General features: G+C 46.2%; 1 long non-coding RNA gene across 1 annotated transcript; it reads left to right on the top strand.

Annotated features, from left to right (window-relative positions):
- The first annotated feature begins 379 nt into the window (after positions 1-379).
- Positions 380-23,799, top strand: LOC114805842. The gene is made up of 2 exons (XR_003753883.1): positions 380-511; positions 23,115-23,799. It is a non-coding gene; the product is annotated as an uncharacterized LOC114805842 (long non-coding RNA).
- Positions 23,800-24,056: the final 257 nt, after the last annotated feature.

The following is a 24,056-nucleotide window of genomic DNA, read 5'->3' as shown; positions in this document are numbered from 1 at the left end:
TGGGTTCACTCTTCTAAAACCTTTGGGACTGGCAGGGTCCCATTGTTCTGAGGTGATAATTCTGAAGCTTGTGCTCGTTCCACGATCCTTCAGTCTTCCTGGGATTGACGGGAATTGACTTGCTGAATCCTGTTTTTTCTCAACTGAGGTGAACACGACATGGCGTTCTCTTGGGTGTTGTTGACTGATTCTGGGGACTGTCCCATGCCCATCCCCATCTTCAAGAAAGAGGCCTAGTGTTGGAGTCTTCTGAAAGGCCAAGGGTGACCAGCCTGGGAGCTGTCACACAGGTCACCCTTCGTAATGGAGGTGGAGAAGGAAACCGCGTTACCTCTGCCCGTTAGCTGCTTTAATTGAACTTCCCATGATTTCTTTCTTAGGATGAAGACGAAGGAGAAGCCTTCCTGGATTGGAGCGATGATGATAAGGAGTTCGATCCAAGCACTCTTCCGGATCCCGATAAGCACAGAGACTCCGGAGATGAAGAGGATTGTAATATGGAAGATGATAGGTAGGTTCGATCTTCTTTCTCTTTCCTGAAAGCGAAAATACATAATCCAAAGGAATGCCATAGAAGAAGAAGAGAATTGATCCTTCTTGGACAACAAGGAGATTGTAGCTATGTTATTACCACACTTTTTTTTTTTTTTGCCCCCAGTTCTTCTTACAATTATAATTTAAAATCCTTCTGAATTTTTGGAGGCTACTTTATAATGTCCTAGCACCCCAGTAGTAACATATTCAGATCTTTTAATATCACATTTTGGTTCCCTTCGGTCATCTTTTTGCTGCCTTCTCCTGTCTCTCACTATTTTAGGCTCTTAAGTTAAGCGCCGTCTCTGATTACAGTTAGATACTGGAAGCCTAGAGGATTTTTTTTGTAGGGCTTTTAGTAAATGAGATTGGACTTGGTGTCAAAGGAATCTTGCCGATATAATTTACACAAAAGCAGTGGCTGAATTTCTGAGGGGAATGGCAAAATGAATGGGGGATCTTTCCCATTACAGGGTTTTTTGAATGGGCAGTATTAAAAACGTATGTTGGCTTGGAGTGCTTTTTCATTTCAAGATCACTTAATTCTCCTTCTAGGTTGTATTGTATTCTCCCAGGTGCTTAGTACAGTGTTCTGCACACAGTAAGAGCTCAGTAAATACCATTGATTGATTAATAGAGAAGCAGCGTGGCTCAGTGGAATGAGCCCGGGCTTTGGGAGTCAGAGGTTGTGGCTTCTAATCCTGGCTCTGTCACTTGTCAGCCGTGTGACTTCAGGCAAGTCACTTAACTTCTCTGTGTCTCAGTTACCTCATCTGTAAAATGGGGATTAAGACTGTGAGTCCCGCGTGGGGCAACCTGATTATCTTATATCTAACCCAGCGCTTAGAACCCTGTTTGGCAGAGAGTAAGTGCTTAACAAATGCCATTATTATTATAATCATTGTTGTTGTTATTATCGTTATTAATAGATGGTCAGAATGGATACAGCAGTGTACTTACTCTCATACTAAAAAGATGAAGCCTAATGAACTGATATATTTGGTAGAACCTAAGCATTCCAAAATGCTAGACTTTGAGAGGCGGATATCCCATCTTTGAATCTTGTGCATTTATAGTCTAAGTGCGCATGTTTTTGAAGAATCCTTACAAATCTCATTTCAGCATTTTAGAGTTTCCAGAATCCTATGTGCTCGGTGTTTATACTGTTCACTTGCCCTGGTAGAAAAAATAATACCTTGTACTTCTTCAGAAGAGCTCCAAGTGCCGCTCTTGTGTGTTCCCATTTGACCTCACAGTGTTTTTACAAGTGAAGAACTGGCAGATGAAAAAAAAAAATTGGCCTAGACAGTCTGTGACCTCCCCAGCAAATCAGTAGCAGATTTGAGATTGTAACCTACATCTCTTTCCTCTCCCACGAGTGCTCAAAGTTTCTGTACCGGTATGAGAACGTGGGAACAGAGGCTGTTCCCAGAGAGTACCATTTACGGCGTGACTTAGTGGAAAGAGCCCGGGCTTGGGAGTCAGAGGTCGTGGGTTCTAATTCCGGCTCCGCCATTTATCAGCTCTGTGACTTTGGGCAAGTCATTTCACTTCTCTGTGCCTCAGTTATCGCATCTGTAAAACGGGGATTAAGACCGGGAGCCCCAGGTGGGACAACCTGATTACCTGATATCTACCCCGGTGCTTAGAGCAGTACTCGGCACACAGTAAGTGCTTAACAAATACCATCGTCATTATTATTATACCCTCATCAGCCATTTCATGCTTAAAAAAAACCCTGAGCAGAAACATCACACCTCAAAATCTCACCCCTCAACGTGCGCATCCAACCGCATCCCTTCGCACCTTGTCAAAACACTTGCTCCCTCCCTGCTTCCCTCCATGCCCTCCATCTTCCACTGTTTGCTCTCCGGTGGTTTCTATCCCACTATGTTCAAACATGCTCATGTCTCCCTTATCCTAAAAAAAAATCCTCCTTTGACCCCAAGGGCTCCCTCCAGTTATCCCTCCTTACCATTTCTCTCCAGACTCCTTGAGCAAATTGTCTATGCCCACTTTCTCGAGTTCCTCTTCTCCAATTCTGTCCTTGACCCCCTCCAGACTTGCTTCTGTCCCCTTCATTCCCCTGAAACCACCCTCTCAGAGGACACAGATACTCTCCTTCTTGCCAAATCCAACGGCCTCTACTTCATCCCAGTCGTCCTCGACCTCTCAGCTGCCTTGGACGCTGTCGACCACCCCCTTCTACTGAAAACTTTGTCCAACCTCGGCTTCACTGACACTGTCCTCTCCTGGTTCTCCTCCTATCTCTCTCGCCGCTCATTCTCAGTCTCTTTCACAGGCTCCTTCTCTGCCTCCCACCCGTAACTGTGGGAGTCCTTCCAGGCTCAGTTTTGGGTCCCCTTCTATTCTCCATCTACTACACCCACTCTCTTGGAGAACTTATTCACTCCCATGCCTTCAGCTGCCACCTCTGGGCAGATGATTCTCAAATCTACATCCCCAGCCCTGATGTCTCTCCCTCACTGCAGTCTCACATTTCCTCCTGCCTTCAATCCATCTCTGCTTGGATGTCCCATAGTCATTTCGGTCTTAACATGTCAAAAACAGAACTCTTTATCTTCCCACACAAACCCTGTCCTCTCGCTGACTTTCCCATCGCTGTAGACAGCACCACCATCCTTCCTGACTCACAAGGCCACAACCTTGGCGTTATCCTCGACTCTTCTCTCTTTCAACTCTCAAAATCTATCATTAAATCCTGTCGGTTCTACCTTTACAACGTCGCTAAATCCACCCTTTCCCAACTGCCAACACGTTAATCCAAGCACTTCTCCTGTCCCTTCTTGATTACTGTATCAGGCTCCTTCCTGACCTGCCAGCCTCCTGTCTCTCCCTACTCCAGTTCATACCTCACTCTGCTGCCCGGATCATTTTCCTACAACAATATTCAGTCCATGTTTCCCCATTCCTCATGAACCTCCAGTGGTTGCCCAACCTTTCATTCATTCAGTTGTATTTATTCAGCGCTTACTGTGCGTGAAGCACTGTACTAAATGTTTACCTCCGCATCGAACAGAAACTCCTTAGCACTGGCTTTAATGCACTCAATCACCGTGCCCCCTCCTACCTCACCTTGATACTCTCCTCCCACAACCCAGCCTGCACCCTTCTTTTCTCTGTCGCCAATGTACTCGCTGTACCTTGATCTTGTCTGCCTCACCACCGACCTCTCGTCCACGTCTCTCATCGGGTCTGGAACACCCTCCCTCTTCATGTCCAAAAGACACTTATTTTCCCCACCTTCAAAGCCTTATTGAAGGCACACCTCCTCCAAGAAACCTTCCCTGACTAAACCCTCATTTCCTTTTCTCTCACTCTCTTCCGAGTCACCCTGACTGCTCGTTTATTCACCCTGTTCTCACCAAGCCCCACACCACTTATGTACATATCCGTAATCCATTTATTTATATCGAGGTCTGTCTCCCCCTCTGGACTGTAAGCTCATTATGGGCAGGGAATGAGACTGTTATATTGTGTTTTACTTTCTCAAGTGCTTAGTACAGTGCTCTGCACACAGTAAGCGCTCAATAAATAAATAAATGTGATATGATAATTCTTACTTCAGTGCCATTATAGTTCAAAGAATTGTCGTTTTGGCACTGAGGGATTTTTTTTTTTAATGATAACAAACATGGTACTTGTTAAGAGCTTTCTGCGTGCCAAGCACTGAGGTAGACATAGGTAAATCAATTTGGACACCATCCCGACCCCCCCAGGGCTCTCAGTCTAAGAAAACTCTAAAGAATAAGAAGAATTGAACAGGAAGACTCAATAGGAAATCTGGTTGGTAAAGCAAACCGTTCAATTAATCAACATCCAGAGAATCATTGAATTCATCGGTAAGGAAGGGACTTCAAGAAGGAATTTAACCTTTTCTTCTAAACTATCCTATGAGAAGGTTAGAAATTCTAGGCCGGCTCAGTGATCCTCCCAATCTCAGCAATCTGCCTCCAAATTTACCCCAAAATATGTTTGAAAAAGCAATGAGATGTATGCTCTCCTTCCCATATATTTGTATGGTGATGGAGTCCTTTTTTGCACCCTTAACCGTGACCCTAACATCGTACTGTGAGCCTCTTGTCCAGAGCACCATGGCCTAGTGGATAGAACACGGGTCTGGGAGTCAGAAGGTCATGGGTTCTATTACCGGGCCCATCACTTGTCTGCTGTGTGACCTTGGGCAAGTCTCTTAACTTTTCCATGCTTCAGTTGCCTCATCTATAAAATGGGGATTAAGACTGTGAGCCCCACGTGGGACGGGACCGTGTCCAACTCGATTATCTTGTATCTACCCCAGCGCTTGGAACATTGCCCAGCACATAGGAAGCGCTTAACAAATATCACAATAATAATAATGATAATAAATGTTAACCATTCCTGAGCCTTCTCGCTTCCCTAGGGGTTTTTTTTGCTAAACCTTTTGCTAACTTGCTAAACTTTTCTTAGAGAAAACTTGCCATTTTGTCACCCAGACCTTATATACTTCGTACTCCGACCTGGCATTAAAGCACATTGAACCACTTCACATTCTACATACTCGAAAGAGATTAAAAAATACCACATGGAGCATTGTGCTTTATTCTGTCATCAAAATGGACCATCTGCTTCTGCTTTAGCAAAATCCCCCGAAAAGGGTTTTGATTTCCTTTCCCCCTCAACATTTCACAATATTGTGTTAAACTCTTTGAATAAAACCTCCTCCTAGCTACACGTCTAACAGTTGAGTAATTAATGGCTCTGAGCATGTAATATAAGATTAATTTTTATATATCTAGGAGCATTCATCATATTTGGTTTAAGGCTACTTTAATGTGAATTTGTTAATGAAGTGAAAAATTTGCAAAGAGTGTTGGAGAGGGTGGAAAAGAAGCAGCTGGGTGTTCTAAATATTCATCATCCAGTCAAATTGAATTTCTAATATTTATAATCCTTTAACCTCTTTCAAATACATTAATGAGAAAAGGCAGAGTTGTGATTGGACTCTTCAGTGCATTTTGTTCTTCTATACCATGCACCATAGACCTTGGAAAGAGACCAAAATGGGGTTTGTAGTGCAGAAAAGATCTGCCGAATAAATCACAGGTGCCGTAAAACCATTAGGAATGCATCATTTGCGCACATAAGTTTGAACTGCTAACTGTTCCTATGTAGAATGGATCACTCTGATACTTCTCCTCAAGTAAAATTGTTCTGCAACTTCTTAGACAAGTTGCTCTTCGTTCCCTGTTTTTCCTTCCTGTCCTAGGGGGCTGAGTTGATACGTTGATTGTAAAGGATTCATCTTTGCCAGATTGTCCTGACTTCAAAAACAAAAGATGGATTTTATAGACTTGGCACAACTGGCAAGATACAGGTGCCGGGGCCTTGACTTGATGGCTCATAATAATGCTTTCATTCCAGTGGAATGAAGGGCTTCCTAAAGTGTGTTTTACCCCACGGGTGCTCAATAAACGCTATTACTCCTCTAGTACGTATGGATTAAGCTGGACTGAGCAAAGCTGAGTTTCTGCAACGTTTGTTTTGCATATATTTAAATTAAATAGAGTAGTTTTCTTGGGTTTTTTCAGGAGGGATCGTGATCTTGAACATTAGTGTCTTGAAGTCCTCCCAGGCTTCTCATAGGATCGTCTGGGATGTGAGTGAATTCTCCAGAACCCTGATGACTGTAAGAGGGAAGCAGCGTGGCTCAGTGAAAAGAGCCCGGGCTTCGGAGTCAGAGGTCATGAGTTCGACTCCCGACTCTGCCACTTTGTCAGCTGTGTGACTGTGGGCGAGTCACTTCACTTCTGTGCCTCAGTTCCCTCATCTGTAAAATGGGGATTAAGACCGTGAGCCTCACGTGGGACAACCTGATTACCCTCTATCTACCCCAGCGCTTAGAACGGTGCTCTGCACATAGTAAGCGCTTAACAAATGCCAACATTATTAATTCCCTGAGGCAGGTATTTTTCACATGTTCTGCCCTGAGAATCACTCAAACGTCTAATCGTTTGGCGCGTTTGAGTGCCCGCGTGAAAAGGAGAGGTGGGAAAAGATCAATTTGCATGTGCTTCCCCCTCCCGCCCCCGCCTCCATTTTTCTTTACTTTGGGCTGCTTTGGACACTTGCTTCCCTTTGAAGCATACAAAAGAGAATGGCCTTCTCTGGGAAAGACTTGTTCTTGTTCTGTGTATTGGCGCACGTGTAACCTCGCCTGAAAAGTGGAGCTGAACGGCAGGCTTCTAGCACCAGGACCAGCGGCGTGTGATAAGAGGAGAGGATTTCTTTGACTCCCTTGAATCTTTTTTTCTTTTGTCTCATCTTCCCCTTCCGCTGTTTTGGGACGCTTATAGAAACCAGCTCAGAAGCATCGAAACCCTAAAATGGAAGGAAATTTGGTGCGATTCTTCCGAGACGGAGGTTTGTGAGGCAACTATAGTTGTATCCTGGGTAGATTTCTTAAGTCCTTTCCAAGCTTTATTGCTTTGTACCTCCTCCTCCTTCCATCCCGTCACAGTGGTACCGGTATCCCTCTTACTCCAGACCACCCCCAGGACTCTGTAGAGGCTTCTGAGCCGGCCCTGAGAGGACTCTCGCAAGTCGGGGATGGAACTTACAGCTGTGGGGGTGTCTGCAGGGGGTAAGAATCGAAACCGACCTCCTGGCTGCACTTCCAGTACCTTCCCAGTTGCAACAAGCTTAACAAGCTGCTCACACACCTCAAAAAACCAGTAGGGTGAAGGCAGTGGCCAGTCCTTGGACGTGGGAGACCTTGCCTGGCTTTAAAGCACCCAATCACTGGGCCCCCTTCTTTCTTAACTTCGTTGATTTCCTACTACGGTCCGGCCCGCACACTCTGCTCCTGAATTACCAACCTACTCACTCTACTTTCATATAGCCATCATCCCCCCGCTCATGTCTGGCCTCTGGTTTGGAACTCTCTCTCCCCCTTCCTGTCCAACAGACCGTCACTCTCTCCACCTTCATAGCCCTATAATAGTAATAATAATGATGATGATGGTATCTGTTAAGTGCATACTATGTGCCAAGCGCTCTTTTTAAGTGCTGGCATAGATACAAGGTTATCAGGTTGCCCCCGTCTTAATCCCCATTTTACTGATGAGGTAACTGAGGCACAGAGAAGTTAAGCGACATGCCCACGGTCCCACGGCAGACAAGAGGCAGAGCCGGAATTAGAACCCGCATCGTCTGACTCCCAAGCCCGTGCTCTCGCTGCTTCGCTACGCTACACATTCGTAATTCATTTACGTATACAGACGGCTGTCTCCCCTTCAGACTGTAAGCTCCTTGTGGGCAGGGCATCGTGTCTACCAACTCTACAGTATTGTTCTCTCCCAAGCAGTTAGTACACGGCCCTTAGTAAGCACTCAATAAATACGGTTGATTGATTGGCATGGTGGCAGTCATTTGGGCTGAAGTAAAATGTAGTACACCCAGTGGGTGCTCAATAAATGCTGTTATTACTGCTGCTTTTAAGGAGGCTCCGAGCTGCTTCAACACGAAAGACAGTCACCCTCAATAAAGTGAGTGGGAAATGGGAGCAAAAGAGACATTTGTACATGCTTCCTTATGCCTCCAGAAGCAGCCTGGAGTAATGGATAGAGCACAGGCGTGGGAGTCAGAAGGTCATGGGCTCTGCCGCTTGTCTGCTGAGTGACGTTGGGCAAGTTGCTTCACTTCTCTGGGCCTCAGTTACCTCATGTGTAAAGTGGGGATTGAGACTGGGAGCCCACGTGGGACAGGGACTGTATCCGACCCAGTTGGCTTGTACCCACCCCAGTGCTTAGTGCAGTGTCTGACACATAGCGCTTAGCAAATTCCATAATTATTATTATTATTATCATGCTGTTTTTTCCTGCAGCAGGTTTCTCAAGGAATTAGCTCTTATCTTGGGTCAAGTCTAAAATGGCCTGCTGAAGTCATAAATCTAGTGGCGCCCTGTAGAGATAAGGTTAACTTGTAACTGTAATATGAAAAGCCGGAGACACTTTCTTTCCCGTAAGGTGCTTGCAGTCTAATCCCAGCTCTGCCACTTGTCGGCTGTGTGACTGTGGGCAAGTCACTTCACTTCTCTGTGCCTCAGTTACCTCATATGTAAAATGGGGATGAAGACTGTGAGCCCCGCGTGGGACATTCTGATGACCCTGTATCTCCCCCAGCGCTTACAACAGTGCTCTGCACATAGTAAGCGCTTAAAAATACCAACATTATTATTAATGACCCGTGAGTATCTACTGAGGGCTACGTGCTGTACGGACTATGAGAAAGGAACTCTTTCTGTTCTCTTGAGATTGATTTGGAGGGTAACCCTTCACGAAGCCTGGTAGATTTAAGAGAACAGGAATAAGTCACGTCTCCTAGCAAATTGGAGGTCGAGTAGCCATTTGACCTCTGTCTCAGGCATTTTGTCTCAGGTAATTCAGCATAGCAGAGCCAATGGACGACGCGTGGTTACTTACCCTTATGCGTCAATCGGACGTATTTCTGTCTCTCTGTCCCGATGGACAGATCTAGAGATCTGGCGGGTGATCACGTTTGCCCCCTGCCTCCTCCGGATCTTCCTGTCTATCCTCCAACCTGTTTGAGGTCAGCAGTGAGATGGGTGTTTCGGGGCCGAGGAAGATGCAAAAGCTTAAAGCGTCATCACAGACGGGCACGCAGGCTTGCCGGCGGCAACGTTTCCAGGAAGCCGGACAGTGGATTGTTCTGTACTTGGAGCATCTTTTTATTTTTGTTAGCGTGGCGTAATGCTCCAGTAATTTTAGGGGAGCTTTCACCATGAGTCCTGCCCATTTGAGATTGTGTTCCAAAATGAAATCTACCTGCTTAGGGCAGAGTCATCCGAAGCGTTTTTTCTCAACCATCTCACAGTCATTTAGCCGGGCTTTGGATAAACCATTTCCCTTAAAGGTCTTTTCCTCCTCTCCTTTCTCCTGCCCGCTCTCTAGCAATCACATTCATCACCACCCCCCAATCCGAGGTTTAGGAGGGAAGAGAGCAGAAAGGAAACGCGCCTTATTTGATTTTCACATCCCTTGGCTTTAGAATCACCCGAGAAACGACTGAAGAGTAAAGCAATTACTCCATGGAGCTAATTTACAAAACCGTAGGATGTCTTTATTCTGCAAGATCAATAGGATATTGAAGAAATGTTTGAGTAGATGACAGGCAGTTCTGGGCATTGAAAGTAAATAAGTTAAAGTAATTTGGGATCAAGTGAGGTGTTGCACTCTAGGGAAAGGAGGAATGCTAACAGATATGCCAGTGCAGGAAGTAGTGGAGCTTATGTAAACCTCCTGAAGACCCCTGGTTTAAACATTTAGAGGGAGATATAGTTGGGTGCAACTGATAATTTAAAGTAGAGGTCAGAAGGCCATAGTCACCATTTTGGCTCAGTGGAAAGAGCCTGGGCTTCGGAGTCCGAGGTCATGGGATCGACTCCCAGCTCTGCCACTTGTCAGCTGTGTGACTGTGGGAAAGTCATAACTTCTCTGTGCCTCAGTTCCTTCATCTGTAAAATGGGAATTAACTGTGAGCCGCACGTGGGATGACCTGATTACCCTGCATCTCCCCCAGTGCTTAGAACAGTGCTCTGTACATAGAAAGCGCTTAACGAATACCAACATTATTATTATTACCATTAAGTTCTCCGGGCATTTGCTATGTAAGGAGATGAATTGGAAAGTTTGAATGTACAGCACTGTGGCGTGACCTTTTTTTTCTGATTTTGGATGATGACGATTCTCTTCCGAGTGAGGGACATTCTGCCTGGTGGCTCTTTGCAATCGTACTTTGGTATTAAAGCCCAAGGAGATCAATCCTTACTTGGGACTAAATGGTTTTACAAATCTGATCTTACACGGTTTTTGATTTAAGCATCCACAGAGTGGCCGGGAAAGAGAGTGACCACAGCGTGATATATTTTCATTACCGTTTCTATACGTGGCAGAATTCCGACAGGTCAGAAGGAAGCAGCACTGAGCTTCCTGGAAGAGACTGCAGTGATTAATCTTCATTAGGACTGTCGCCATGGGCCGGTAAATTAAAATTTATGATATGGAGGAAAGTTGGTGGCACAACATATTTGAATATCAAAATGCCAATACTTAAGGGATAGGTTATTTCTAAGTGTTCAGAACCGTGTTTTGTTAACAGATTCATTTGTTAGCAGTTTTCGGCTCAGGGCTCGCTGGAGCTGCTTGGATTAAGAATGCATCCGAGAAGCTAGGCATAATGCAGCATAATAAAACAGTCTCACCACCCAGGTGCTTTATCCGGGCGGCTTCTGACGGACAATGTGACAAACACAAAGAGATGCCTAGTATTTTGGGGGCGAATCTTGCTCCCACTCCCCCCTCCCGTACCTCCCCACTGCCCGAATACGCAAAGCCTGCGACAGTAAAAACAAGCAGCCCTTGTGAGGTCGTTTCCACCCGTATTATGCCCCTGCGCTTGTGTGAGCTTTCTGTACAGGTGCGTTGGGGTGGGCCAGACAGGTCTTTCAGCTCTTTCCCTCCTATTCTCCACCGTCACCGTCGCGGATGAGTGTCACAGGTCAGCTTGTCAGGCAGCGTCAAACTGAAGGTAATTCAGATCGATGGACTATGCACAGAGCTCAAATTCAGCAGATGGCAGGAGGGGAAGCATCGGCATCCAGCTGCAGAGGGCCTATATCCGAATATAGGGGGTGTGGGGGGCTAGCTCCTAATTAATTCAGATGTAATCATCTCTCTCCTTTTTTGAAATCGCTGTGACTTGGTTCGTTTGGTCTTGCGTCAGTGTGTTTCTTGAACATGGGGATTTAAGAAAGGACTACGGGGAGGGGTTAAAGGACGTTATCGGGAACCGTGGGTTTTTATCGGAACGTGTTCCAGTGTTTTAAGGAAACTGGGGCTTCGCAAATGGAGCAGTTATATCAGAAAATAGTCCAGGTAGGAAAAGCCAAATGATGCAAAATGGGTTTGGCAAAATTCATGGACGAGAGAACCAAAATTGGTTATGTAAGTGGGGACAATTAGAGAGACTCAGAGGTTGGATTCAGGAAAGAGCGATCCGTAATGGTTATCAGAAGGAAAAGTTCAACTTGTGTAGAACCGTTGGTTTGACCGACAAATTCAAGGGGCCGTGACCATGACGGGAGACCGTCTCCTCGGTGCCCACGCACATCACTGCAACTCAGGGTTGCAGGATGGACGTTTAAGCTGTGCTTCCACTACAGATTGGTCATAAACTCCGCAGGGCCGTCCAAGTGAGGTTGAGATGTGAGCAAGCCTTCTTTTGGGGATGAAACCACAGTCATCCGCTCCCTTATGGAAAGAGAAAGGCGGTGAACTCCGCTTGTTTTGTACACATTTGCTGTGCCCTGCCCTCTGTTAATAACCTGATTGACTCTGTACCGTCATGTTTTATTTACGGTAACCGCCTGCCTGATAGTATTCTCGGGAACGAACTGGAGGAACGTCCTTGATTGCTAAATGATACCAAGCCAAGAATGCCCCTCTCCCACCTGGAAAAGTCAGAGGGCAAAAAGGCAGACGGTCACTTTGAAGGCCATATAGTCCAGGGCACTTGCTACTCTCACTACCAGGCCCTGAGAATTTGCCAATCTTCGTTCCTTACTGACCAGCGACGACAGGGATAACCATTGACTTGCCTCACGAGGTTTCATCTCCATTCCGCCTCTTCGCCTCTCCCCTTCCGTGTCTGCTCCGAGTGGAAGGAGCCAGGGATGATGACGTGATTATGGCATGAGTCACCTTGGTTGGCAAAACGGAGCTGACCCTGCGGGGACTGCGAAGGGGAGCAGAGATCGGAAGGGGGTGTTGCCGGTAGGAGTAAGAGAGTGTGGAAGGGAGTGGATGAAAACCAGGAGCCCATGGGCATAGATGGCGGGGAGGAAGAAAGAAGTCCAGGGCTCTCGGAGAGACAACTCTCACACCATCTAATTTAATAATAACGTTGGTTAAAGTAAGTTAAGCGCTTACTATGTGCAGGGCACTGTTCTAAGCGCTGGGATAGATACGGGGTAATCAGGTCGTCCCACGTGAGGCTCACAGTTAATCCCCATTTTACAGATGAGGTAACTGAGGCACAGAGAAGTGAAGTGACTCGCCCACAGTCACACAGCTGACGAGTGGCAGAGCCGGGAGTCGTACTCGTGACCTCTGACTCCGAAGCCCGGGCTCTTTCCACTGAGCCACGCCGCTTCCCAGCTTCCCATTTAAAACTCCCCTTCCCCTCAGTTCTTCATACCCTCTTAGGCCCAAGTCATTTTTGCCCCCTTCCCTCCCCTCATGGGGGTGTTACAACCTGCCAAATGGAATGAAGTTGGAAACCTTGGCAGAAGTCTAGTAGCTGTTTCATTTTGGATTCCACCCCCCCCCCCCCCCGTTTTTTTAATTTAGTAGCTTTCTTGTCTTACTGAATATTTTGAGTCCCAAAACACTATCATACAGAAATAAGCTGAGTAGGAGAAACATCAGTGGAGCTACAGGACTGACGAACTCTTCCGCTAAAGGGCATTCTGAATTGAAAATCTAGCTGACAGGCGATGTCCTTGCAATACTTTCTTTATAGTCAGAGCGGAGCCACCATACCCGTTTGAATTGCTGATGTTCGAACAAAAGACCTGCTTTACGGAACACCCCTTGAGTTTAGAACCCCTGGGTTCTAATCGCGGCTCCGCCTCTTGTCTGCCGGGTGACCTTAGGCAAGTCATTTCACTTCCCTGCGCCGCAGTTACCTCATCTGTAAAATGGGGATAAAGACTGTGAGTCCCATGTGGACCCTGTCCAACCTGATTAGCTTGTATCTAAGCCCAGCACTTAGTACAGGGCCTGACACATAGTAAGCACTTAAAAAATACCATAAAAAGCGGTGGGAGGGAGGGGGGCTCCCCTCAATATCGGATCGCTGACGGAATGCTAACCTGGAATCTTTGCTGATCAGTCCCACAGGCAAAAACAGATGATCTGGACTATCAATTTGTATCCGATGCAGTCTAGATAATTGAGATGTTACTGTATTCGATCAACCAGCATGAAAGAGATGGAGACTCTGTCAACTGCCCTCGGCGGGCTATACGTGTGTCTTATCATTCCAGCATTGATCTTCAGGCCAACCAGATTTTCTCCTTCTACAGTTTAATCCCATTTTCTCTTTAGGTCCTTTCTTGACAATAATAATAAATAATAGTAATGTTGGTATTTGTTAAGCGCTTACTATGTGCCGAGCACTGTTCTAAGCGCTGGGGGAGATACTAGGTAATCAGGTTGTCCCACGTGGGGCTCACAGTCTTCATCCCCATTTTACGGATGAGGGAACTGAGGCCCAGAGAAGTTAAGTGAACGATGGGTGCCGTATAAAATTTTTCATAGACAGGCAACCCTTGATGCTATGTAACACTACAAGTTATGAGCAGCAATTCATTTGGTCTTCCAGCTTTACAACACGTCAAAACTGATCACGTCAGTTTTGACCTTATATCACTAGGCTTCGTGGCATTAGTCCTGGGGATACAGACAGTGAGGGTTGGAGGGGAAACAGTTTTAAAAGCTGTAACTGCGAGTAGAGTAAGGGAAAAATTTGGAAGGAGAAGCAAAGACAGATGGATTGGAAAAGGTTGCAGGGCTTGGGAGCGGGAAAGCTTACCAGATTGACAGGGAGGGTTGACCTATCTGTTTTGCTTCCAATGAAGTGCAGTTCGGCTACCCTGTTGTGGAATTTCTATGCCTCAGTTCATGGGTGTGTATCTAGATTGTTCAACTCTGATTGATTGGGGGCATAATTTTGGGTAATTGGAAAAAATAGAATATCTGACCTTGGTTGAGGAACCATCTCCCATCCATAACATTGTTTCCTTAGGAAAATTGGTTCCAATTTAGGGCTTTTCAAATGCCGCGGTTTTACCAGAATCAATTTTGTTGCAAGTCCTAAAATTGTCTGTACTCGAAGCCAATTACTAAGTCACTTTTACACTTTGCTTATCCAAGCTAAACAATTACTGTAGCCTTTTCTCACATGTCTCATTTTCTTACCTTTTTAATTATTTTTGTTACTTTTCGGGTAAACTTTCTCCAGTTTCTTTACAGCTTTATTAAAATACAGTGACTAACACTGAACAATGTGATTTAATAAGGATCTAACTCCTACTGAGCCTAAGTTGCTGGTTCTTTCTTATTAAACTAACCGCCGGCCATGTTGATATTTAGTATGTTTGTTAATTCACTCAGATAGCTTATGGCTCTTCTCTTTCTGTGCTGAAGCAACTGGTCTCCCAAATTCCGTATTTCTGCTCTTTGTCCCCGAGTGTCAGGTCTCGTACTTGCCCTTGCTAAATCACGTGCTTCTTTCGGGTAGGAACGTTTTTCCGACTTATTTATGGTTTCTTGCAAAGTTTCTTCCGGTCTTCCAAAATAGGAACCCTGCCCAATTGCAAAGCCGCGCGTCCTCTTGATTTTGAGTCACCAAGCTGAGTCATCAAGAAGGATTGCGTGAGAACAGTCCAAAATCAATGCCCAAGGAGCTCTGCTCGATAATCCGCCGATAACCTTGGGTGTAATCCATGAGCCAGTCTAGCACTGACCTAACGATGGGGTCCTCTACCGTCGAGTTGACGGTCGAGAACTCGTTCCTGAGATTCCAGGTCGCGAACTTGCACCAAGGGATGGGTTCGAGTGCTTAGATTTTGCCGAGATCCGCTGACACTCAGGTTCCCGCCACAGGGGCATGGAGTTCACGGGTAGGGATGTGGCACACTGCCAAGAGAGTGAAAAGGTTTATCCACTTATGGCCGAAGTGATTCTTGCATAGTGCCCGGGCCGTGCCGTATACTGCAGTCGATCATCGGTATTTACTGAGCCGCTTACGGTGTGCAGAGCCCTGTACTGAGTGCTTGGGAGACTTCACTACGGCAGAGTTCGTAGGCACGTTTTCTGTCCACAGCGAGCTTACGGTCAAATGAATAATTTATAGTTAAGTTCGTAAGTGCTTGGGCTGTCCCAAATGGCACAGATCCAAATGCACGCTGAGAAGCAACATGGCTTAGTGAAAGAGCGTAGGCCTGGGAATGATGGGACCTGGGTTCTAAGTGGAAGCAGAACTTCCACTTGCCTGCTGAGATCACTTAATTTCTCGGTGTGTCAGTTTCCTCGTCTGTAAAATGGGGATTTTCTCCTTCTCTGTTCTCCTTCCTGTCTGGGCTTTGAGCCCCACGAGGGGCACAACTGTGTCTGACCTGATTATCTTGCATATACCTCCGCACTGAATACAGTGCTGTGAACATATTGAGCACTTAAGAAATGCAATTATTATTGTTATGCTGCACCAAAACCCAGCAGAAGTTGCTGAAATCTCTGCCTCACATGTTACCAGCCATTTTTCAGGATTTCTGCTGGACCTGGGTTTTTGTTTGTTTGTTGGTATTTTTTTCTTTAAGTGGTATTTGTTAAGCACATATTATGTGCCAGGAACTGTACTAAACACTGGGGCAGATACAAGCTAATCAGATTGGAGTAGTCCATCTCCCACATGGGGCTCACGGTCTTAATACCCATTTTACAGATGAGGGAACTGAGGCCCAGAGAAGTGAATCGACTTGCCCAAGGTCACGTAGTAGACAAGTGGCAGAGCTGGGATTAGAACCCAGGTCCTTCTGCCTCCCAGGCCAATGCTCTATCCATTAGGCCATGCTGTTTCCCATTATTACAATTATGGTACTTGTTAAGCGCTTACTATGTGCCAAGCACTGTTTTAAGCACGGGGGTAGATAAAACTTAATCATGTTGGACACAGGCCTGTCCCACATGGGGTTCACGGTCTTAATCCCCATTTTACAGATGAGGTGACTGAGGCCCAGAGAAATGAAGTGACTTGCCCAAGATCACACAGCAGACCTGTGGCAGAGTCACCATTAGAACCCAGGTCCTTCTGGCTCCCGGGCCAGTGCTTTATCCACTAAACCACACTGCTTCTAAGTCTAGGTCAGGAAGAGTAACTCATTAGGAACTTGTCGTTTTGGGGAACATTTCCAAGTCATCTTCCCTCTCAGGGTCTCATCCGGAGGCCTCTCGGGTGTTTGCTTGCTTTCCTCTTGTTTTTCTTCTTCTCCAGCAGTTTGCTGTGATTCGGTCTTTCTTTCCTCACTTCTCTTGCCAGTGGGGTCTTTCGTTCTGCTCCTTGGGAGTTTGGTTCACTTTTCAGCTTGGGGTTTGCCAGTACAATTCCATCATAAATAGCAAGTCCGAATGCGCTCTCCCCCAAGTTATCACTCGGCGGTCTTCATTAAGCCCTTCCTCTGGGCCGAGCACGGTACTGAGCACCTGGGAGAGGACAGGAGAGTCGGCGGACGTGTTCCCGGCCCATAAGCAACTTACCGTCCGGAGGGTCAGACATAATATTCCTGATTCATAAAGTGACCGGACGATAGCGATTGTTAAAGTACGAACATCTAGAAAAGTAGGGCGTGGGCTAGCCGGCCAGAGTCCTCTCATGCCAGCAGTCAAGACTGTATTTTCCTTGTCCAGGAGACCGTCATTATGGGGTGCAATTGGAAGGTTTTTCTGAAGGCCATACAGATCGCATCCCTCGCCTCTGCGGCCTTAACAGTCTAATTTTCCATCCTTGATCGTGACAGTTACATCCGACGGTAGTTAGCATAAAAAGTTCCATTCCAAGGTGGTGTGTCATATTTTGAGTTGTCATTGAAATATTTTCTCGTCCTTCTGTTTGACACCAGGCCCGTGTTAATCTGCCTTGCTTGCCACTATATTCGGGAGAGTTCTCTCCCTCAATCACAGAGCCTTGGGGGCAAAAAGAGAAACAGTAATCAACTAGTTTGCAGATCTTACCAGAATCTAGGTGGATTCTTTTTCAGGGCTTGACTTGTTTTTGTGGTTGTCGGTTGCTTGCTTCCCTTTTGTATGTGGGGGGATGGAAGGGGTCGGGAATTTAGGAACGAGAACCCAGAAATGGGGTACGTTTGTGGGTGACACAAGTTTTTAGATGAGGCTGCTTTTTTTTTCCAGGTTTTCTTCTTTTCTATTGCCTCCTTTCTTTCCCGTGAGACCTGACTTTCAGGAGTGCTTTAGCTCACTGGATTTGTTTTGGAACTAGAATGAAGCACTAGCCAATTAGAGAGGTAGCGCCCGTTTTGAAGACATTTTTGAATTTAATTGGCTGTGTTGCATAGAAGAGTGGAATGCTGTGTATTTTTTTAAATTAGATTCCATTCTGGACATTTCACAAATGGAACATCTCCCACCTCCGTCCATCTTTCCCACCCCAAACACTGTGTTCTATAGGGACCCGTCCCAGCCCAGGTGGTGGTTGACTTTCTGGTGCATGTGGCGTTGGGTTTTCTGTGCTCCCAGAATACATTTGCAGGGTGGCTGCTGCAGGAGAGAGTTTTATCAGTTTTGAAAAGATGTGAAATTATTTGGAGGTAAGAAATGCCATTCCCACGTTTCCCAAGTCCTGATCAAGCCAGGGGCCACACATCACACACACCAAAAGATGCAACCATTGAGGGGATACGGTCATAGAAGGGCAGGGGAGGGGAGGGAGAAGTGGATGAGAGAAGAGAAAGAAGAAGGGGGAAGGAAGAGGAAGAGAGGGGAGGGAAAAAAGGAAAAGCAACGTGGCCTAGTGGAAAAAGCAAGAGTCTGAGAGTTTGAGGATCTGGATGCTAATCCCGGCTCCACGGCCTAGTGAGAAGCAGCATGGCCTAATGGCAAGAGCCCGGACTCAGGTCCTCCACTTGTCTGGGTGACCTTGAGCAAGTCACTTCACTTCTGTGGGCCTCAGTGACCTCGTCTGTAACAAGAGGATTAAGCCTGAGCCCCACGTGGGTCAACCCGATTACCCTGTATCTACCTTAATGCTTAGAAGAGGGCTTGGCACATAGTATACGCTTAACAAATGCCGTAATAATTATTACCTAACAAGCCTCCCGTTAAGGAAAATAGTCACCATAGGTGGCATATGTGCTTGGACTTACGTATGCACCCAGATAGATGCGTGGTGTCTGAAGTACATTCCCCAGTTCCTTAATATCATTCTATCCCAAATGTGGAATACAAACACATGTAACGGCAGAAACTGGATGTACGTAAGTCCTCATTGTAATAAATAGAAATCTATGCAATAACATAAGGCTGCAATCAATCCAAACAAATTGTGTGGAGCTATTTAGAGAATAAGATATTAAAAGCTTGAGCTCAGTGCAGACTTTTGAAATTTGTCAGCAACGAACCATTGTTAGAATTTTCCAAAAGAAGTGTCAAGTAAGTGCCCTCTAGTCCAGGACTAAAGGAAAACTAAGTAAAGGGAAATCTGGGGATGAACCATGATATCAGGTAGCTGCTTCTCAGTAAATTCTTTTAACATCTGTCTCCCACTGGATTATAAGATCTGTGAGGGCTCAGTAAATATCAGTGATCGATGGGAGGTAAGTTTATGGAATTCATTGCCTCAGGAAGTTGTACAGGCAAAAAATATGAGTCGAATCAGTGGTGTCTATTCAGAGGCAAGAACTTTGGGAAAATACAACAGAAACAAGATTCACATTCCCCACCCGGTGGGTTCATGAAGAGACAGGATAAATTTGAGACTGAAGCCAAGTTAGTCATAGAGTTGAGGAAAGTTAAGGTACACTAAGTGGTAATAATAATCTTGATATTTGGTAAGCACTTACTCTGTGTTCTAAGTGCGCCGTAGAAGCAAGGTAATTCTTTTAGGCACAATCCCACGTGCAGCTCACAGACTTAGTAGGAGGGAGAACAAGGATTGAATCCCCATTTAACAGATGAGGAAACTGGGCCATAGAGTGACTCGCCTGAGGTCACACAGCCAGCAAGTGGCGGAGCCGGGATTAGAACTCAGGCCCCCTGACTCCCAGGCCCGTGCGTTTTCCACTAGGCCACGCTGCTCCTTCCTTAAACATCCGGAGGACTGTGGAGAAGGGCGACCATCAGATTCCTTCAGGCAACTTGTTGTCACTAGTGGTGGAGACAGAATATTGGACTAGATGCACAGACCCGCGTGGATCCTACTTTTCACCTTTGTCCAGGACTCACCCCCCCGGATTCTCCATTCGGACCTACCCCAGACCCACAGAGAAGGCTCACCTGCAGGACCCAACCTTAGACACATTTGTTGTGGCGATTAGATTGCGGGGGCTAGAAACCCCGGCCTTGAGCCTCTGAATTATTAAAGTTTCTACCCGGGGGATACACATCAGCACTCTGCCTAGTTTCTTTTTGTTTTCATTCACGCCAAAAGTCAGAATAATTAGCCAAGGTTTGTCACGATTGTCAGTTCAGGTTTATTCTCCCCATCCTCAGTCCAGAGTGTTTCTGTTAGATTTTTCAACACCTGCCGGCCTGTTGAAGTTACACCCTTACCTGACGTGCCCTTCGTTCCTGGGGTTTTGGGGAGGCAGATGCGTTCGGGGGCCGGAAACGTTCGTATTTGGGGGGGGGCTTGTTTACGGCAGCCTGTAGAATGAATTCGGTCTCCCACACTGCGGTAAGTTGCGGGCTCTCAGCTATGCTGATTTAATGAGCTGCTTCAGGGGCATTTTTACCAGTTTCCACCCAAATTCTAGCAGCGGAGAGCAGTCGAATGCTTAGGGGCGTATGGAAAATGGAATCAGAGTCTCTCAGCTGATAAGATGCTTCTGGGGTATTGCCCCTAGTAGGGGGGCCAGAGACCTTCTCAATCAGTCGATGGTATTTGAGCACGTCTATACTCAGAACGTTGTACTAAAGGGCAGTATAACAGCTGATAGGCACACTCCCTGCCCACAAGAAGCTTACAGTCAGAGGGAAGACAGACATTAAAATAAGTTACAGGTGTATAAAGAAATCCTGCGGTGCTGAGGGTGGGGCGAATATCAAGTGCTTCAAGGGTACAAATCCATGTAGGAGGGTGACAAAGAAGGGAGGAGGAGTAGGGAAAATCAGGAAAGGTCCCTTGAGAGAGATGTGATTCTCAGAAGACTTTGAAGGTGGAGAGAGTGGTGGTCATATATGAAGGGAGAGGGAGTTCCAGGTCAGAAGGAAGATGCGGGCGAGGGATTGGAGGCAAGATAGAAGAAATCGAAGTACGGTAGGTTGGTGTCAGAGGAGTAAAGAGTGCGGCCTGAGTTGTAGTAAGAGAGCAGTTAGGAGGGTGCAAATGAGCGCTCTAAAGCTGAAGGTAAGGAGCTTTGTTTGATAAGGAGGTGGGTGAGCAACCCCTGGAGATTTTGGAAGAGCGGGGAAACGTGGACTGATTGTTTCGAAGGAAAAGTGATCCAGGCAGCAGAGTTAAGGGTGGACGGGAGTGGAGAGTGATTGGAGGCAGGGAGGTCAGAGAGGAGTCTGATGAGCACCTACTTTACACAGACCCCTGTATAAAATCTTGATAATAATTAGTCATTTTTTGTTAAGCGCTTACTTTGTGCCAAGCACTGCACTAAGATACAAGATATCCAGACGTAGATACAAGAAATTAAGGTTGGACACAGCCCTCGTTCTACACAGACCTCGCAACCTTGGAGAAGGAAGAGCAAGTATTTCATCCCTCTTTTACAGAGGGGGAAATTGGACTTTCCCGAGGTTAAACACCAGGCAAAAGACACAGCGGGGATTGGAAACTAGGTTCCCCCACTCCCAGCCCTGTGTTTCCTCCAGCAAGCCACACTGCTTATGTCAAAGTAGGTGCAAATGATATCGTCCTTACCTAGACTGTAAACTCCGTATGGGTAAGAAACGCGCCTACCAACTCTGTTATATTACACTCTTCCAAGCATTGAGTATCACAGTAGTCTGCACAGAGTAGACACTAAATGCTTTTGATTGACTGAAGGAAGCAAGCCCATGAAGAGGAATTTGTCGGTTAATCCACCAGTTAATGGAATATCTGTTTTTATAATTATGTATCTAAAGCTATATGTGGTATTTGTTAAATGCTTACTACATGCTAGGCACTGTCCTGAGCACTGGGGTAGAACGAGATAATCAGGCTGGGCACAGTCCCCACCCCACATAGGGCTCACAGTCTTAATCCTCATTTTACAGTTGAGGTAACAGAGCCGGAGAGGTTTCGACATGCCCAAGGTCACAAGTGGCGGAGCCGGGATTAGAACTCAGCTCTTCTGACTCCCAGGCCCGTGCTCTTTCCGCTAGGCCACGTTGAGCGCTTACTGTGTCCAGAGTACTGTACTATGTGCGTCGGGGAATAAAACACCCTAGAGGTGGGAGACAGGGTGCCTGGGAATCAGAAGGACCTGGGTTCTAATTCCGGCTCTCTCCAGAAACAGTGCTTGTGTGGCCGTGGGCAAGTCGCTTCACTTCTCTGTGCCTCAGTTACCTCATCTGTAAAATGGGGATTAAGATAATGAGCCTTTGTGGGACACGGACTGTCCCCACCCTGATGATCTCGAATATCTACTCCAGTGCTTAGTATAGTGCCTGACACGTAGGAAGTGCTTAAGAAATACCATTAAAAAAAGTGTGTCTTCTTCCCAGAGAGGTGGGAAGCTGCAGCCTCAAGGACTCGGGTTCCCAAAAGCAGTGCTTCCCACAAGGGCAAGGCATTTTAGTCAGTTGTTTTGAAACAAGAAAAGAACTCTAATTCAGAGAGAATTTGTCTGTTTAAATTGATCTGGTTTCGCCTTCCGGGCATGGGAGTCAGGGGACCTGAGTTCTAATCCCAGCACCACTGCTTACCCGCTGTTTGACCTCGGGAAAGTCATTTAACTTCTGTGTTTCAGTTTTCTCGTCTGTAAAATGGGGATTCAATACCTGATTTTTGTTGTTGGGGTTTTTTAATGGTATCTGTTAAGCCCTTACTAAGTGCCAGGTACCGGACTAAGCACTGGGGTAGATACAGCGTATTCTCCCTCTCCTTTAGATGGTGAGCCCCATGGCGGGTAAGGGCTGTGTCCGAATGATTAACTTGTATCTATCCCAACGCTCACTACACTACTCGACACCCAGTAAGCCCTAAACAAATGCCGTAATTATTATTATCATTATGTGTGATATAAACCAGTTTTGAATACGCTATCCATTTCATAATAAACTTTAACTAGTAAACCAACCCAACCTGGCAGGGAATCCACCCCACTTCTGCGATCTGAAGGTTGTAGTTTAGCCAGATGACTTCATCTGGTTTCACTACTTTCTCACTCCAAATCATAATTTCATTTTCACCTTTTATTCATATCGGGCCTGAACCTGCCTAGCGGATAGAGCTGGGGCCTGGGAGTCAGAGGACCTGGGTTCTAATTCCAGCTCCACCACTTGTCTGCCCTGTGACCTCACTTCTCTTCGCCTCAGTCCCCACGTCTGCAGAGTGGAGATTCGATACCTGTTCTCCCTCCTACTTCCACGCTAAGCCCTGTTTGGGATCTGATTGTCTTGTATCTGCCCCAGCGCTTAGTACAGTGCTTGACACAAAAGAAGTGCTTAACAAATACCACGATTATCATTTAAAGTAAATGGTTGGCTTGTATAATGCATCCAATTGATCAGCCCACGTGTTAAAAATCATCACTGGATCTGTTCCCACAGTGACCCTGGAAAGGCACGGACAGTGCGGAAAAGAAACTACAGCAGCAGTGAAGGGGAAGAAGAGCTGCCCAAGGTCAAGCGACCTAAAAAGGCCAAGCAGAAGAAAGAAGCATTTGAGCCACTGGATACAGGCCTTTCTTTGGCAGAAGATGAAGAGTTGGTGCTCCATTTACTCAACAGTCACAGATAATTATTTCTCTCCCCTTCCCTCTTAAGGTCGTTGTTGCTGTTATGTTGACAAGTGATACAAAAACAATTTGTTTTAGGGCACATTGGATACCCTTCACGTTGATAAATGAGTTCTAGGCACGAAGGATCCTTGTTTCTGAGCAGCGACCAGAAATTAAAATAGGTCTGTGCATGCCCCCGTCTCAGAGTGGGCCCAAGGTGTGGGGGATGTTCGAGGTCTCCGAGCCAGCTTTCCAGTATAATTCCCTCCCTGTCTTTTCCCCATCTCCCTTCGTTTCCAATGGAGGACTTCTGTCGGAACTTACCGGGAGAGGTGAAGATCTTCGTCGGTCTTTCGTTTCTCAGTTCTTCCCCGTAAACCTCCCCGTAGCCCCGACGACTGTAATATCTGAAAAGACAAAGCGGCAGAGGAGTGCTGAGAAGGGGTGTTTTTGTAAGTGGCTGCTGATGAGCGATAAGAGTGTTTCTCACAAAATAAAACGCAGATTTGTTTTCATTTTGTCCGATGCCTTTATGAGAGAGCTTTCACGGGGGAAAAGTCTTAATATAAAGATACTTCATCGTTTCCCAAACGATCAGTCTTTCATCATCCCAGATGATTTCCCTAAAAGTCATTACCATTCCTCTTGCTCTAGCAACTTTTCCCAGAGCCCAGAAAAGCTCTCGTCCTCCCGAACCTGAAGATGATCCACCTGTGCAACGGTGTGTAGGAACCAGTACCCTGTACTCAGTTTATCTTTTGCTTGAGATTTG

Source organism: Ornithorhynchus anatinus, chromosome 20 (genome assembly GCF_004115215.2).
Source record: "Ornithorhynchus anatinus isolate Pmale09 chromosome 20, mOrnAna1.pri.v4, whole genome shotgun sequence".
NCBI classification, from domain to species: domain Eukaryota; kingdom Metazoa; phylum Chordata; class Mammalia; order Monotremata; family Ornithorhynchidae; genus Ornithorhynchus; species Ornithorhynchus anatinus.
The sequence above is the reverse complement of the archived record's forward strand: the minus strand, read 5'-3'. Positions and strand labels throughout refer to the sequence as shown.